The 14,299-nt window shown below is 36.1% G+C and overlaps 1 protein-coding gene across 1 annotated transcript in view; it reads right to left on the bottom strand.

The window, feature by feature from the left end:
* LOC127983687 (leucine-rich repeat transmembrane protein FLRT2-like) overlaps positions 1-4,607 on the bottom strand; it is a 34,642-nt gene extending 30,035 nt beyond the window's left edge. Inside the window, exon 1 of the mRNA XM_052585907.1 lies at positions 4,024-4,607. The gene's annotated coding sequence lies outside the window, so the exon portion shown is untranslated. The remainder of the gene's footprint in view (positions 1-4,023) is intronic.
* Positions 4,608-14,299: the final 9,692 nt, after the last annotated feature.

Here is a 14,299-nt window from a genome sequence, read left to right as displayed (position 1 = left end):
TTGTCTTTGCTTATTGCTCTTGGATTTGACTAACAACAAAAATGTATTAGCCCTCCTTTGACACTGCGTATCTTTTGATGGGGTTGTTATTCCGACAGCTGCCAACTCTTTTTTTTCCAAGAGAAACGTGTGGTGTGTTGTTACACCTCAAAACCTGCTGCGAACCAGTTGTTGAAAGGGAAAAACATCTGAGGAAGAAAGGACCACAAAAAGAAGTGCCTAATTAGAGAGTGAACAAAAAAGAAACGAGCCCAGTAAGTATGAGGTGGGATGGGTGTCCCGTCTTCACCCTGAACCTCGTTCCGAAGGTTCCTGAGAATCTGCGGACCCACAGGAAAGGACGTGCATTGTGTCTGGGAAGAATTCGGAATGCTTTCACCAGCGCTCCCGCTGGTCAGCGTGAGCAGAGGCTGCCAGGAACAGTTGTAGCCCACATCCCCACCCTCCCTTCGGACAGTTGCCTCTACCCTAATGCTCCATAGGGCATGGGGTGGGGGTGGGGGGTTGGGGGGATCAGCTTGCCCGAGGACCTGACCACCTACAGGTCATCAGCTGAGTGTGGTATTGTAATCCGGCCTGTTAAAATGAATCCCAGAGTGCACAGGTGAGGGCAGCAGACGTGGAGCTTATCCAGAACGTCAAAGTATACACATCAGATCTTACGGTAATTGTTTTATACATAGTGCACCCTTGGAGTTGTTTCTAAAGAGAGAATGACCAGACAAGAGATATAAAGAAGATGGAAATAAGTAAGGGAAAGAAAAGAGTGGTTGTTCAAGGCTAAGACTGTGCATAGGGTTGAAATTGTAGACAGTTTTCATTGTTAGGCTGGAATGATTCTATCTTTAAACCCGCTATAGGACATGTTCCTTGATGCCTGCTGACTAGTACGAAACAAGTACCCTGTCTAGATATCTTAAACACAGACAAAATCATTTACGTCTTATTCCCCACCAATATTTTAGGCATAATACAGAGAAATTGTCACTGACAGCAAAAATAAATAAACAAACAAATAAATAAATAATATATAAATAATTATTTATTTTTGATGATATCAGTCAACACCCCTAACACTAATAATAATAGTTATAATTTAACAATAACAATTTAACAAAATAATTTCAATTATAACTGCATTCCACTGCTTTTTTTTTCAAACAATTCAGACTTGAAGTATATATATATATATATATATATATATATATATATATATATATATATATATATATATATATATATATATATATATATATATAAATAAATTCAGCATATCACTGAATCAGCTGTTTGAAATTGTTATTTAATTTGATCTTTTACGGTCGGAATAAAATTTCTGCAAAACAAAGCCAGATAGTTTTTTAATGAGAAGCTTCCTTTTAAAGAAACCGTACATAGGAGTTATATAATATATCCAAATTTGCTCATTTACAAAACATCATAAACAAGGTATGACACACTCTCCAAACTTTACTATCTCTTCATCTCTCACTTGTGTTGTTACAGTAACCGTTCGGAATATGCAAATTTTCCTCTCATATGTATCACAACCCCTTTTCTCATCAAAAACGAGGTAATTTATTTTTTACAAAAATTCAAAACCCAGCCATGTGCCCATTCTCCACTACATAATACAGCCAGAATGCTCTGCATTGTAAAACATGGCTCATTTTAGTGATAGTTCAGCATTAAGAGGAATAACAAACCAAGCGCCACATGACCTGTCAGTTGTAATGATTGATGGCGGTTTAGGAACAAGCACAGACGACTTAATTAAATGAATGCCCTACCCCACGCTTGGGCTTAATTACATTAGCCCTCTCTCCACCGTGTTTGTTTTTTCTTTTCTTGCGGGAGGGATCACAGTCATCTTGAGATCTTAAGCGTGTATTTGAAAGGGGGACTCTAAAGAAGTAAAAAACTATTTCTGGTGCGACTTCAGAACAGTCAAGCGCTTGTGCTGGTATTTTGCGACGAGACATCGCCCTCTGCACCCTTGCTTATTTGAGCTGTGCCTTCAGGCCAGGTCCTGCTTCACAAAACATCTGATTCATGAACTGTGTTCTCTACTCCGGCACGGATCTGACCGCACATGAGCTGCCGTTACTGTACTTCACTCCTGAACAACTGCTGAAATGTCATATTAAATGCTGTAGTGCTGAAACTGACCTGTTTAAATCATCGCATACCGTAGCATTTGTATACAGTATAAGAGTGTTTTAAAGTTTTAAATATGCCTTTAGAAATGCCAGAATTGAATTAATAATTTAGAGTGGCCCAAAAACATATTTGGTTAATTCTGCAGTTAAAAAGATTTAAATGTTTGTCCATAGGTATCAAATAAAATATTTAATAAAAATGAATTTTTCTGCAAGAAAAAAAAAAGAAAAAAAGTAATATGTTAGGTTTGAAATGATAAAAAGTAGGTATGCAGAACTGTTCAAAATAAAGATAGATAAAGTACTGTGAAAGTTTCTGGATATAAAATGCTTGTAGGACATAAACTCTAACGCTGGTATCTGACACTGGTTTGTAAATAGATATTTGTACGTTTTTATGTGTGGTTTAAATACCCAATAGTGTCCAAATATTTTTGAGGCCACAGTTCAGTCCTGGAAACTTGAATTAGTAGTCCAACATTACTAAAGAAAGAGTTTTCCGAAGTTACTTATGTATGTGTGGAAGTCAAAATCCAAAAAAGCAGGACAGAAAGAAGGTCAAACTCTGCAGAAAACTGTGATATGGATTTACAACGTGAGCTCGGAGCTCCACTCTTATTATAAGCTGGAAGCATAATCAAAGTGCCCAAAATATAATACGTGTTCAAGGAGTGAGGGAGCTTGGTGAGTAACGGGTGGAACTAACACATCTGCATATATGCCTTTTGGCAGAATTGCATTCAAGGTACACTTTACCAGTTGAGCTGGTAGGAACACAGTCGTAACGTCAGAATAAAATGTTTGAACGGTGATCCCTGCAGTCTAGATTATCATATCAAGCATTACAACTCGTTTCTAACAATTCTATTTTAGTCGTAGCTTGAAATAACACATGACTCATCATATGAAATCTGCAGTAAAAGAGAGAATATGAGTTTATAGTTCGTTTTTTTGTTTCGTTTTTATCTCATTCTCCCTTGTCGTTATGTGACTTTCACTCACTGAATAGCTTAATAATTTGTGTTTGCTAAAGTTACACCAGTTGTGCGGTTAGACACTCCATGTGTGATTTTGAGCAAAACTGATGATTTTTGTTGCATTTACATTATCACTTATCCAAATGATTGAATTCTAGTATATGTTTGGTCACAATATATTTTAAAGTCCAATTATCACTTTTAACAAACCATTAACTATGACTTTTAACAAACATTAACAAACTCCCAATTTGCTGCTTTTTTATAGTTATTTAGGTAATTGTTAAATTAACATTTTGGGTAGGATTAAGGATGTACAATATGGTCATGCAGAATATGTGCTTCATAAGTAATAAACAGTTAGTAAGTTAATAACAGGCATGCTAATGCGTTGCTAATTAATAGTGATAATTTTCCTAATACTAAAAAGTTACCTTATGGTTAAAACCTTTTTAATTTTTTTTATTTTTTTACTTTATCACACACTATTGCACACAACACATACATATTCTACTAAAGCAGGTTCACACATCACACACACACACACACACACACACACATGTTTTGTGCAAACAAGTGTTAACTGTGAGAAAGTGATACAGTCTACAACAGTCAATTATCTGGAAAAAGAAGACATGAAGATCGCTAAATAATTGATAAAAGTATATCCAATTATACCGTAATGAATTAAAGTTTAAAAAGCCTGTCCACACTCTCGGCGCCATATATACACAGTCCTGTTATCACCTTTCCATGCTGATTTTTCATTTGCATGACATATTTTGTTATTGCCACGGTTAGTTTTGATAATACCATTCAGAAAGTGCATCGGCTAAACCACAGAAAATGTTTTCCTTTCAATCCACACTTAAACAAAAGCCACTTACTTTCACTCCCTCTTTAGTCTCTCGGACGCAGCAGGTCAGAAGGGCAATGGGAGCCTTCTGGAATTACGTATGTTTTCGGTACCGACACCGACAGGGGAGAACGAAACTCCTGAACTCAAAATAAGAAGCTCCTGCTGAGACGTACGACGTCGCTCCCAAGAATGAGGCTCATAAGCGCACCTTTGTTTCCTTATGTTTTGGCTGCATGTAACTTAACCCCTTCGGGAGCCGACGCTAGCGCAGTCTAACCTGTCTTTTGTTTCTACATTCCATCTCTCGCACACTGGCTTTTCTTTTTTCGCAGTTATTTTGTAAGTCCACGCCTGTCGATGAGATCACTGGGTCAGGCTCATGTTTCAGTCCCGTACAGGAATTCGGAGGGCAGGCGGATTCTGTGAGCCTGAGAGACGACTCTAGGAGTAGGAGCAGGTCGTGGGGTCGTGTCCCACGGAACAAAGCGGGAGTTATGAGGGTGAGGAGTCAGGCATGCCGCAGGATGTCAGCGCTCAGGGAGAATGAATCAGAAGACAGACACCCACAATTCCCCTGGGTGATAGTCCTCTGAGGAACATGTCAAAAACCGGACTGGGATTAGATCATATACCATGCTGTTATAGTGCAACTTATATAAAACAACAGCGTCATCTGATATCTGGTGTGTGTGTGTGTGTGTGTGTGTGATTGCTATATCCGTCTGTGTGTTGCTGAGTAAAGAGCAAAATATAACTTACGGTAGCTGAGGCCTTTCAACCTTTATGAGCTTTGGTGATATTTGATTTATGTTTGCAAGCTGGAATCCAATAAGCTGCTAACTGAGCACAACATGCTTCGGTTCCCGATCTAATGGCATGAGGGGTCATAACCGAGTCTGCTCTTTAGAGAACAAAAGCTTTTCACACATCAAGAGATCTTCCTGTATCTGCCTGACACACAAACGTGGAGAGAATAGCTTATGGACGATGATATTTGTAGTTCTTAGTGTTGATTTATTTTTGCTGGCTGACCAGCAGGAGATGAAATTCTGTGACTCCACACAAGAAGCAAAAGGAGTTATTAGAAAGGGATGTTTATCATGTACACTAAATAAATAAATTTAGTTTTTTTTTTTTTAATTATTATTATTATTATTATTATTATTATTATTATTATTATTATTATTATTATTATTATTATTATTATTATTATCAACCAAACCAGTATTAACTTTAATCAGCATTTAACTTTTTTGTAACTTGTTCTAATAAATAAGCAACTTGTACAATGTACAAGGCAAGATTTCTGAAGCCTAAAAAATGAATCAATGTCACATTTGAGCATACACTGCGAGTCAAAGCAAAGTTTCTTGTCAAAAAAATGTATCACCATATTTCCATAGCAAATCCATCCATCTGACATAAGTAATACATACATTAGTAATCATAATATTTGAAACTGATCAGGCTTAAAGGGACAGTTCACCCAAAAAAAATGAAAATTGTCTTTCTTCCACGGAATGATCCATTTTGAAGAATGAAATTTTGATATTCAGTGTAAATCTTGACATCCACCTCTCTTCTTAGAATGTTCATGAGAAGTAATGATATCAGTTCATAAACTCATAAAATCATTCTTTCTTTCCATATTTCCTGAATGACTTCTAAACTAATATCATGGTGCTTTTCTTTGCTCCAGTACCCATATATTTAACTTTCACAGAAAAAAAAAAAAAAAAAGTTACCATTCAGAATTTCTCCTAGCATGTTCCACGGAAGAAAGAAAGTCATACCGGTTTGAAACAACATGAGGGTAGTAGATTATACAATTATTGTTATAATTTTTTTTTTTTTTTAGATGCAAATTTTTAAATGTACAAGTTACTACATTTGAAATAATAAGTCATTGTGTATTTTAAAAGCATTTTGTGATGTTTATGTGTATGTTTTCCTACATAAGTACATGCTGTGCTGGAATGCCAATTTTCTTCATACAATCGATGATAATATATTTGACCTTTTATTTGTCACTATGGTTGTGCTCTTTGCAAATTCAGGGCACGTGCAATGCATTTTGGAAAAACAAATATACCGTATCATTCCTGTGCCAGTTGGACATTGTTAGAGAATAGGCACCAATGATACAAGGGTTGTGTGATTTCTCATCATTTGTATCAAATTCTGAGTTAGTCCTGATCACCAATCCCGATGAGATTTGTAATTTGTGCCACAGGAATGTACATTTGCTTAAAAACACTAATTGTGTCAATAATAACAATAAAACAAATTAATTTAACCAGTTCTACTCGAATCTTGTTATTCATGAAAAAGAAAGTTTTTGCCTTTTTTCTTTTTTTTTTTTCTCATGCCTTCACCTGTTTAACAGGAAGAGTGGCCTCTCTTAGGGACAGGAAATATCTGATTGAGCACTTGAGGCAAAGATATCAGGAATCTTGATATCCACCCCCTTCCCTCATGGCGGTTTCACAAGTGCAATAGGCTAATCTCTCACACGGCTAACGCTCACATCTGAGGGAGCGCTCTCTCCCCTGGCCAGGAATGTGAAATGAGTCACCAGCTGAAGTGAACGAGGCTTCTATTACGGCTCACACACACATTCTCTCACGCACACACACACACACACACATATGAGTCGGTTCCCATGGGAACCCATCATGGTGAACAACTTGCTTTGTTTTGTTACATTCCCCGTAGCATCCTTGCATGTCAATTATATTTTGAATTTGCAGCGATGTAATCAGTAGTTTGTTTTAGGAAAAAGCGATCTGAACTGCTCAACCCATTATTACATCTGAGACAGCAATACCTCAGCACCCTCATCATCTGTTGAATAAATTCACTGCAGCCTACTTGGCTGATTGTTTTTTCCTCATCCAAGATGTCTGACCACACTGATTGGACACTCACAAGGTTGAAACAGACATCAATTGTTACCATGGCAGGAGGCAGTAAACAGGCTGGGAGGTCCGTCTCTGAAGAAAATAAACTGCTTTTAATTATACAGCCGCGTTTATTTGGCCTCAGCTTAGTCATGTGGATAAAAAAAAAACGCAATTTATGACTTTCCCGTATTTATTTACAAATCTACCTAAGATCAAATAATGCATTTTCAGATGCATGAATAAAAAGACATGATTGTGTCCTGATAATGTCGCCAGTTTTCTGTAGTTTTTATACAAAGACTAAATTGTTACAATGTCATTGGTTTGTTTCGCTTTTGCAAATAAATGTGTTAATAATAGTATGAGCAAACTCACTGTTTGTGTGATGTCTATGTTCCAGGTTTAGTTATGTGAGGCATTTTCAAGTTTCAAATCATATGAACTACAGCTCTGCGGGCGCAGCGTCTTTTTAATTTTCTATTAATCACTATCATTTCTATTTATCAGTTCAAGGCCGTCCCTCACCTGTTTTACAGTAGAGTCATTAAAGGGGAGAGACATGATTTGAATTACACTGATATGCTGATCCAGAGATTTCGTCTCCAAAGACTCATAAGGTGTACTCATGTTTATGGTAGGGATATCGTATATGCATGTGAATGTTGGTTCTTTGGTCCGATTGAATTGCAGTTTCACTAAAAGTGATATTTTCCAGTTTCTTACAGTGGTCTTTGTATGTTTTAGTATGGGCCTGGGAGCAATTACTGTGCTCATACTGAAATGAATCTTTCTAGGAAAATGCTGCTGTTTTCTGAAAATGCTGAAAATGTTGCAGTTTTCTGAAAATGCTGAAAATGCTGCTGGACAGCAAATAAAACACTATCAGGGTTTTATATTTTGTTTGTTAATTTGCTTGTTTGTTTGTTTTTTGTCATCTTTTGTTCTGTTGTTGCTGTTTATTGTTATTATTTCTTTTTTTTTTTTTGCTGTTTTTAAATTTTTGTTTTTGTTTCTGTTTTTTGTTTTTGTTTTTGCTTTGTTGTTGTTTTTATTTGCTTGCGCTTTGTTTTGTGTTTTTTTTTTCAGGTATACTTTTTATTCATGTTTTTATGCACTACTGTTCTTTCTGTCTTTCTTTCTTTCTTTCTCGTACTATGTACTCGTACTAAAGTCAAAAATGAAAATTGTCTTCGGCTACCATTGGGGGCTACCATCAACTGTTCAGTTACTCACATTTTTTTAAATATATTTTTTTGTTCAAAAAAGGAAAGAAACTTTGTAACAACTTAAGGGTTATAACATTTTGACAGGATTTTAATTTTGGGGCGAACTCTTCCTTTTAGTGATAGTTATAAATGAGAGGGGGGGAAAGTAATACCAGGAACTGCTAAAATGGACAAGACTGAAAGAATTTGCATGACCGTGGTGTGCTGCTGATGGCAAACACCTTTGAATAAACTGGCTTACTTTACACTTTAAAGAAAAAAATCCCTGCACCCTTTTTTTCACCACTTTACTCGGAAAACATAAGCTGGGCTGCGGTGGAAACAGCGAATGAAAGCAGCCGTTTCTGGAGCAAGCTACTACTTCTCTTTCTGCTGTTTTGCTTCCTAAATGAAAAACATATTTAGAGAAACCTCAGCGACTCTCTTGCTGTGAGCCCGTGGCCCTGTCTTGTATGTTCCAAGCCTGCGCGTCGAATGGCTGGGTAATTACATCATTTAAAAAGTGGCGTGAAAGCACTTTACGAGACGATGTAACTGAAATGCTTTATTGCATTCAGAACGGCCAATTAAAAGACAACACCTGGACCACAGAGGGGCAGTAAAATGGCTGCTTCCTCCAAACAACGGAAAGCCACATGATCACGTGTTGAAAGAAACTATGGGAGCTTGTTTTCCCTTCCAGGTTCTTTTTTTTTAATCACTTTTCTTCTCTGAATGCAGCCGACAATAGAGCCTCACATTTGTGTACTTGGACCATAAGTCACCCGACTGACTTTGGACTTAACAGTATTAATAAAACCCATTTCCTACGGAGGACATATGGCCTGGGTACAACATAAACTTGTACACTGCTGAAAAGGAAAACAACTCTTCTTTTACCTCTTCTCTCCACACCCCAGACTTCCACTCTTGTTCTGTCATTGCTTTGCTGTACAGTTTCCTTGTATAACAGGAATTACGTTCATCAGATTAAACATGAGTCTGCATTCGTTCACTGAGCCATAAACTAGCCAGACAGGGTTTGAAATAAGGCGTAGTGATACGATGAGAAACATGGACACGCTGACTTACGTTCGCACACACACGTCCTTCCCTCAGCATGGCTTCGTTTGAGAGATGTACTCAGCGTGTGGAAGTCAGGGATCATCGTGCTAATAAGACAGAGTCAGAGCAGCTACTGTATTAATAAAATCCTGCTGCGATGGATCCAGACTTGAAAACGTCTCGGGCCACCTACAGCGCCGAATTAAGAGGGGGACGAGAATGACAAGCATTAATCCTGATGATGGTTAACCGAAATCTTTTGGCATGTTTATTCCCGGTATTATGGACAGTAAGACGTAATCCGATTTAAGAAAAAAAAAAAAAAAAAGAAGAAGTCAGTATCAGATGAAAAACAGCAAAGTACAGAAGTGTTAAAAAATGCATCTGATTTAAATCTGATTTTAATACTGATTACTAGTTAATTATTTTGTTTGATGAGTCTAACGAGTGCTTTGAGAAAGAAAGAAAGATACAAAGATCCACTTGACTTGCGAAAGTCATTCATTTATGTTTTTATTATAATGTCTAGAATATTTTAAAAGTTTCTTCTACCCTTCTACTTATTAGTAATAATTAGAATATTTCATAACAGTTGTATATTTTGGCAACATGCCTTCATTTCTCGCTGCACTGAAATCCTTGATCTTTCATTTTCATGGGAAAAAAAACACCCTAAAAGGAACGAAGTTCATTGTCAGCTTCAGTTTCATCGAGCATCGCTCTCTGATCTTCTCTCAGAGTTCAATTAAATCTACAGTCACCTATTCATGCTAGAATATGCTACAAATCATCTTTATTTGATTGAAAACTCTCCCTATTGGGGTATTGATTCAATCGTTCCATCTTCATGAATAAGCCCCAGTGCCTGTATGGAGAGGCCAGCAGGTCTGCTCTCCACCTGTGGATATACCAAGGCTGCATCGGATCTAAATGGCATCCATTTGAGTCACTGAAATATTTATAGATGCTCCCAACCCTGGGGAGAGTGGATTGTGTGTCTAAAAGTGGTATAGTAACACTGCAGCTTTGTCTCTATGGGCACAGACGGGTGATACAGTGAATTAATAACGCCACTGACCTTTCCATGCCTCCATTCTATTTAGAGAATGAAATTTGTTAATGTAATAAAAACTGTGGAAATATGAAGAGGAACAAGAGAGGCCATTCACAAAATCAGAAGACAAGCTTGTACCTTGTCTTTTGACCCATGAAAAAGATTTGACAGTTTCAGGAAACCTTGTATTAAAGGCAACATTTCATAACTTAACATTTCATTGAATAACATGAAATGGTTTGAATATATAGTCATTTGCAAACACACACACACACACAAACCAAAGTCCCTCTTCAACTGGTGTACTGTTATTATTATTATTATTATTATTATTATTATTATTATTATTATTATTATTATTATTATTATTATTATTATTATTATTATTAGTATTATTATTATTGGCCAACATTCTGATCTATTATATATTTATTAATAATAATACTTAGTAGTAGTATTAATAATGACCACATCTTAAGCATTGGTGTGAAAATTAAGGTCATTAATAATGTACTTAATTTTAAAGTAATGTCTGTTTTATATTAACATTTTGATTAAAAAATAAAAAACGCAAAATGTCGTCTGGAAAAACATTTACAAGGCCAGCTTCATAAGAAGTAAATATAACATGTTGGAGTTGATTTTCTTTCAGAAATTAAATTAAGTTAAATTAAATTAAATTAAATTAATGACTGGTCACAATTTCAGTGTATTAATAAATACGTTATCATTATCAGTATATTACATTTAAATATAACACACACACACACACACACACATATATATATATATATATATATATATATATATATATATATATACATATATATATATATATATATATATATATATATATATATATATATATATATATATATATATATATATATATATATATATTTATTTATTTATTTAATTATTTATTATTATTTTTTCTAAATGTAATATATTTCATGAATATAAAACTTTTTTAAGTTGCAAAGTGTCAAATCTGCAGGTCAAGCAGCATTTCTAATCATTGTTCTTTAGTATCTTTTCTCATCTCGCTTAGTGTGTGAATGCCAAAAAAAAAAAAAAAAATCTGATTAGGAAAGTCCCTTTTTTCTACTAGTGTCTCTGGCGGTTGGAATTTGTTTCCTCCAGGTCACCTGATCTGGTTCAGGTGTGTAAGCTGATCTACTTTCCCACCCTTTATCTTCCTCTGCAAGAGAGCCCTGCAGAAACTCTACATTCTTCCAGACTAACTTCTACACAAACCCTTACAAAACCTCTGGATATGTGTTAAGTTAGGCTAGAAATCATGTGCACAGTCTTGTAGACAAGAAAACTGTCCTACATTCCTGTGTGTGCATGTTTCTGCTCTGGGTAATACGTGACAAAGATTTGTGGTGTCCCTCAGGTCTCGGTCTGTGGAGCAGAGATGACTCACGATGCTTCAACTTTATTGCTTAATCACAATCCACGCTCGTTCCTATCTACCTGTGGCTTTAGCAGGTATTATGTAATATCATCTGCACTTCCTGACTGCCCTCAGCTCTGTGTCTGAGTATAGCGGCTCCTGCTCCTAGGCCTCCTGCTGCTGCAAATGGATTCTGGCAAACTTTATTGCAGTGGAATGGATTCAAGGTTCCCCTTTTTGTGTTTCTTTGAACAAAAGGGCCGTTCACAAACTCCGGTGGACCCCTGTGTGTTTATTAACTCTGGAGCAGACTGGGTTTTCCAATACCTGACACTTCTAGAGTTAATCCAGTGCAAACACACCACAATTAGAAACTCCTCCATACATCGTTTACACACAGTTTCTCTCTTAGAGGGGAATAAAAAAATAAAAAAAATGTGCAAGCTAATATCTTGTTTGCATGTGTTGTTTTAGCACCAGAGTCATTCAGGAATTAGGCAAATCAAGTAAAACTACAAACACAGCCCAAAAAGTCTTTGTTGCACGCATAGGACTCCAACACTTCTGCAAGTACTCATTTTCCATGGTCTCGGTTACATATGTAACTCTCGTTCCCTGAAGGAAATCCCAATTCGAGTGACTGGATGAAAGGGGACTGATTTTTAATGATAACTTACAAACCTTTAATGAGAGATCTAACATGAGCTGTGAGGTTGATAATCAGTGGTATATTCTTTTGTTAGACCCACCAGTTTGCATAATGTTTAAGACAGTTTGCATAAAAACTAAAACTAAAAAAAAAAAAAAAAAAAAAAAAAAAAAAAATGTTTTAAATTCTTTAACAGCAGAATCCATGTTATTTTAATATTTCTTTAAAAAGAAAATAAAAGTCATACATCTAAACAAGCTGTGTTCCGAATTTTAAGTTGATATCTCAAAAATAATATTATCTAAAAATAATAATAATAATAATAATAATAAGGACTTCCAAAACGTTTTATTTAAATATATAGTTCACAACTTTGTAAGCATAAATAAAGAACAAAATGAAGTTAAAACTAAAGTATAAATGCAGGGCAATGCAATTTTGTTAAACTTCAATGGGCAACTTTCATAAACAAGGCCTATTTAAAATGTTCAGAACACGGTCAAGTTTAAAGCAATTTCTTTTTTCTTTTTTTTTCTTTTTTTTCATATTTATATGTAATTGTTCAGACACAAGCAGCATGAGTCCTTGAATAAGGAAAAAAATAATATGTAGTTACCAATTATTCCATGGGGCCCTTTCCATCACTGGGTTGGTAAAATGGTTAAATCTTCAAATATGTGTGTCATATTGTGTCATATCACAAATTTTGTTTAAAGTTGCTTAGAAACAAAACGGTTGCTTAACCAATCACTCTACATGCAATGAACTGTAAAATATGGATAAGAATCACACATTTGCCATTAAAACTATAAAACAATTGCATCAGAATAATGTTTATCTCTTAAGTGTATGCATATAAGCCATATCACAGGGTATAATAATAGTTACTTTCCTAAGATATCATGTCGTGGTGCTCACATTAAAAGCTGCATAGATTACCGATCACATATCAAACACGAATATTACTGACCTCCTTTAGGAGATTCAAAAAATTAACGCTTTTTAAACATTCCATCCATTGTTTTCACATTTGGCAAAGTGCCAGTGTCTGATATGCTCTAAATGCAGTGTTTTCATCGAGGGGACTCTTCTACCTCCCTCTCTGACTCCTGGGGAGATGGCCAGCTGTTGAATTCATCAGCACTGCTTGGTTGCTTCATGCCATGTGTAGTGGGTGACTGGACATCTGACCGGCTGGGTCTTACTTTTTTGTTATTTATTTATTTTATTTTTTTCCACATAAACCAATCATATTTACTTGTAGATAGTGGTGGTTAGAAGCACAACACATGTACATACACATACATAGACTTCTCTTAAACACCAATAACTGCAGTATGTGTCTAGCACCTGCCTACATTGTAATTTCGATTTTTGTGATGAGAGGTATAATTGATTCAAATTCACTTCTAATGTTCAGGTAATTCTCCTTCGCTTTGTCAGAACTAATCTCTGTCTGAGCCCAAAGCTTGTCTGATGACTGGACATTTCAAACATCTTTTCCTCATATAATCAAGCACGCTTTCTAAAGTGGTGTCTGGTGCTTCGTATCGTGACTGGCGCAGATCTCCAGAGCATGTTATCTTCATTTTAGCAAAGCATGGCCCAATGCCAATTTATCATTACGGCAAGACTGTAATTTCCAGAATTGCACATATACATCTGCCAACTGGAGGACTGATCGCTAGCCAGTTCAAGTCTAAAGCCCACAGCAATGTTCATGGTGTGAAGCAAGAGTATCATGTAGCTTGTTTAATTTAGCTTCATCAGAACAAGCATACATTATTTTTCACGGCTCTCTTGTCTGTTGTCATTATCAGCCTGTTGGACACGGACTGTTTGTTCCGTCTTCCTTATTTCTGTTTGTCCCTGGCAGATTCTCATTACTGGAATATGACATGGTGCGCATTGACGTCTTCGGAGGCTTTCCGAGAACTTGCCTCTTGTAAGTCCACGAAGAGAGGAAGCGCTGATTATACACTCTACGGGGGATGATGTAATAATAGACCATCAAACTGGGACAATGGGA

This window comes from Carassius gibelio, chromosome B20, assembly GCF_023724105.1.
Source record: "Carassius gibelio isolate Cgi1373 ecotype wild population from Czech Republic chromosome B20, carGib1.2-hapl.c, whole genome shotgun sequence".
NCBI classification, from domain to species: Eukaryota; Metazoa; Chordata; class Actinopteri; order Cypriniformes; family Cyprinidae; genus Carassius; species Carassius gibelio.
The sequence above is the reverse complement of the archived record's forward strand: the minus strand, read 5'-3'. Positions and strand labels throughout refer to the sequence as shown.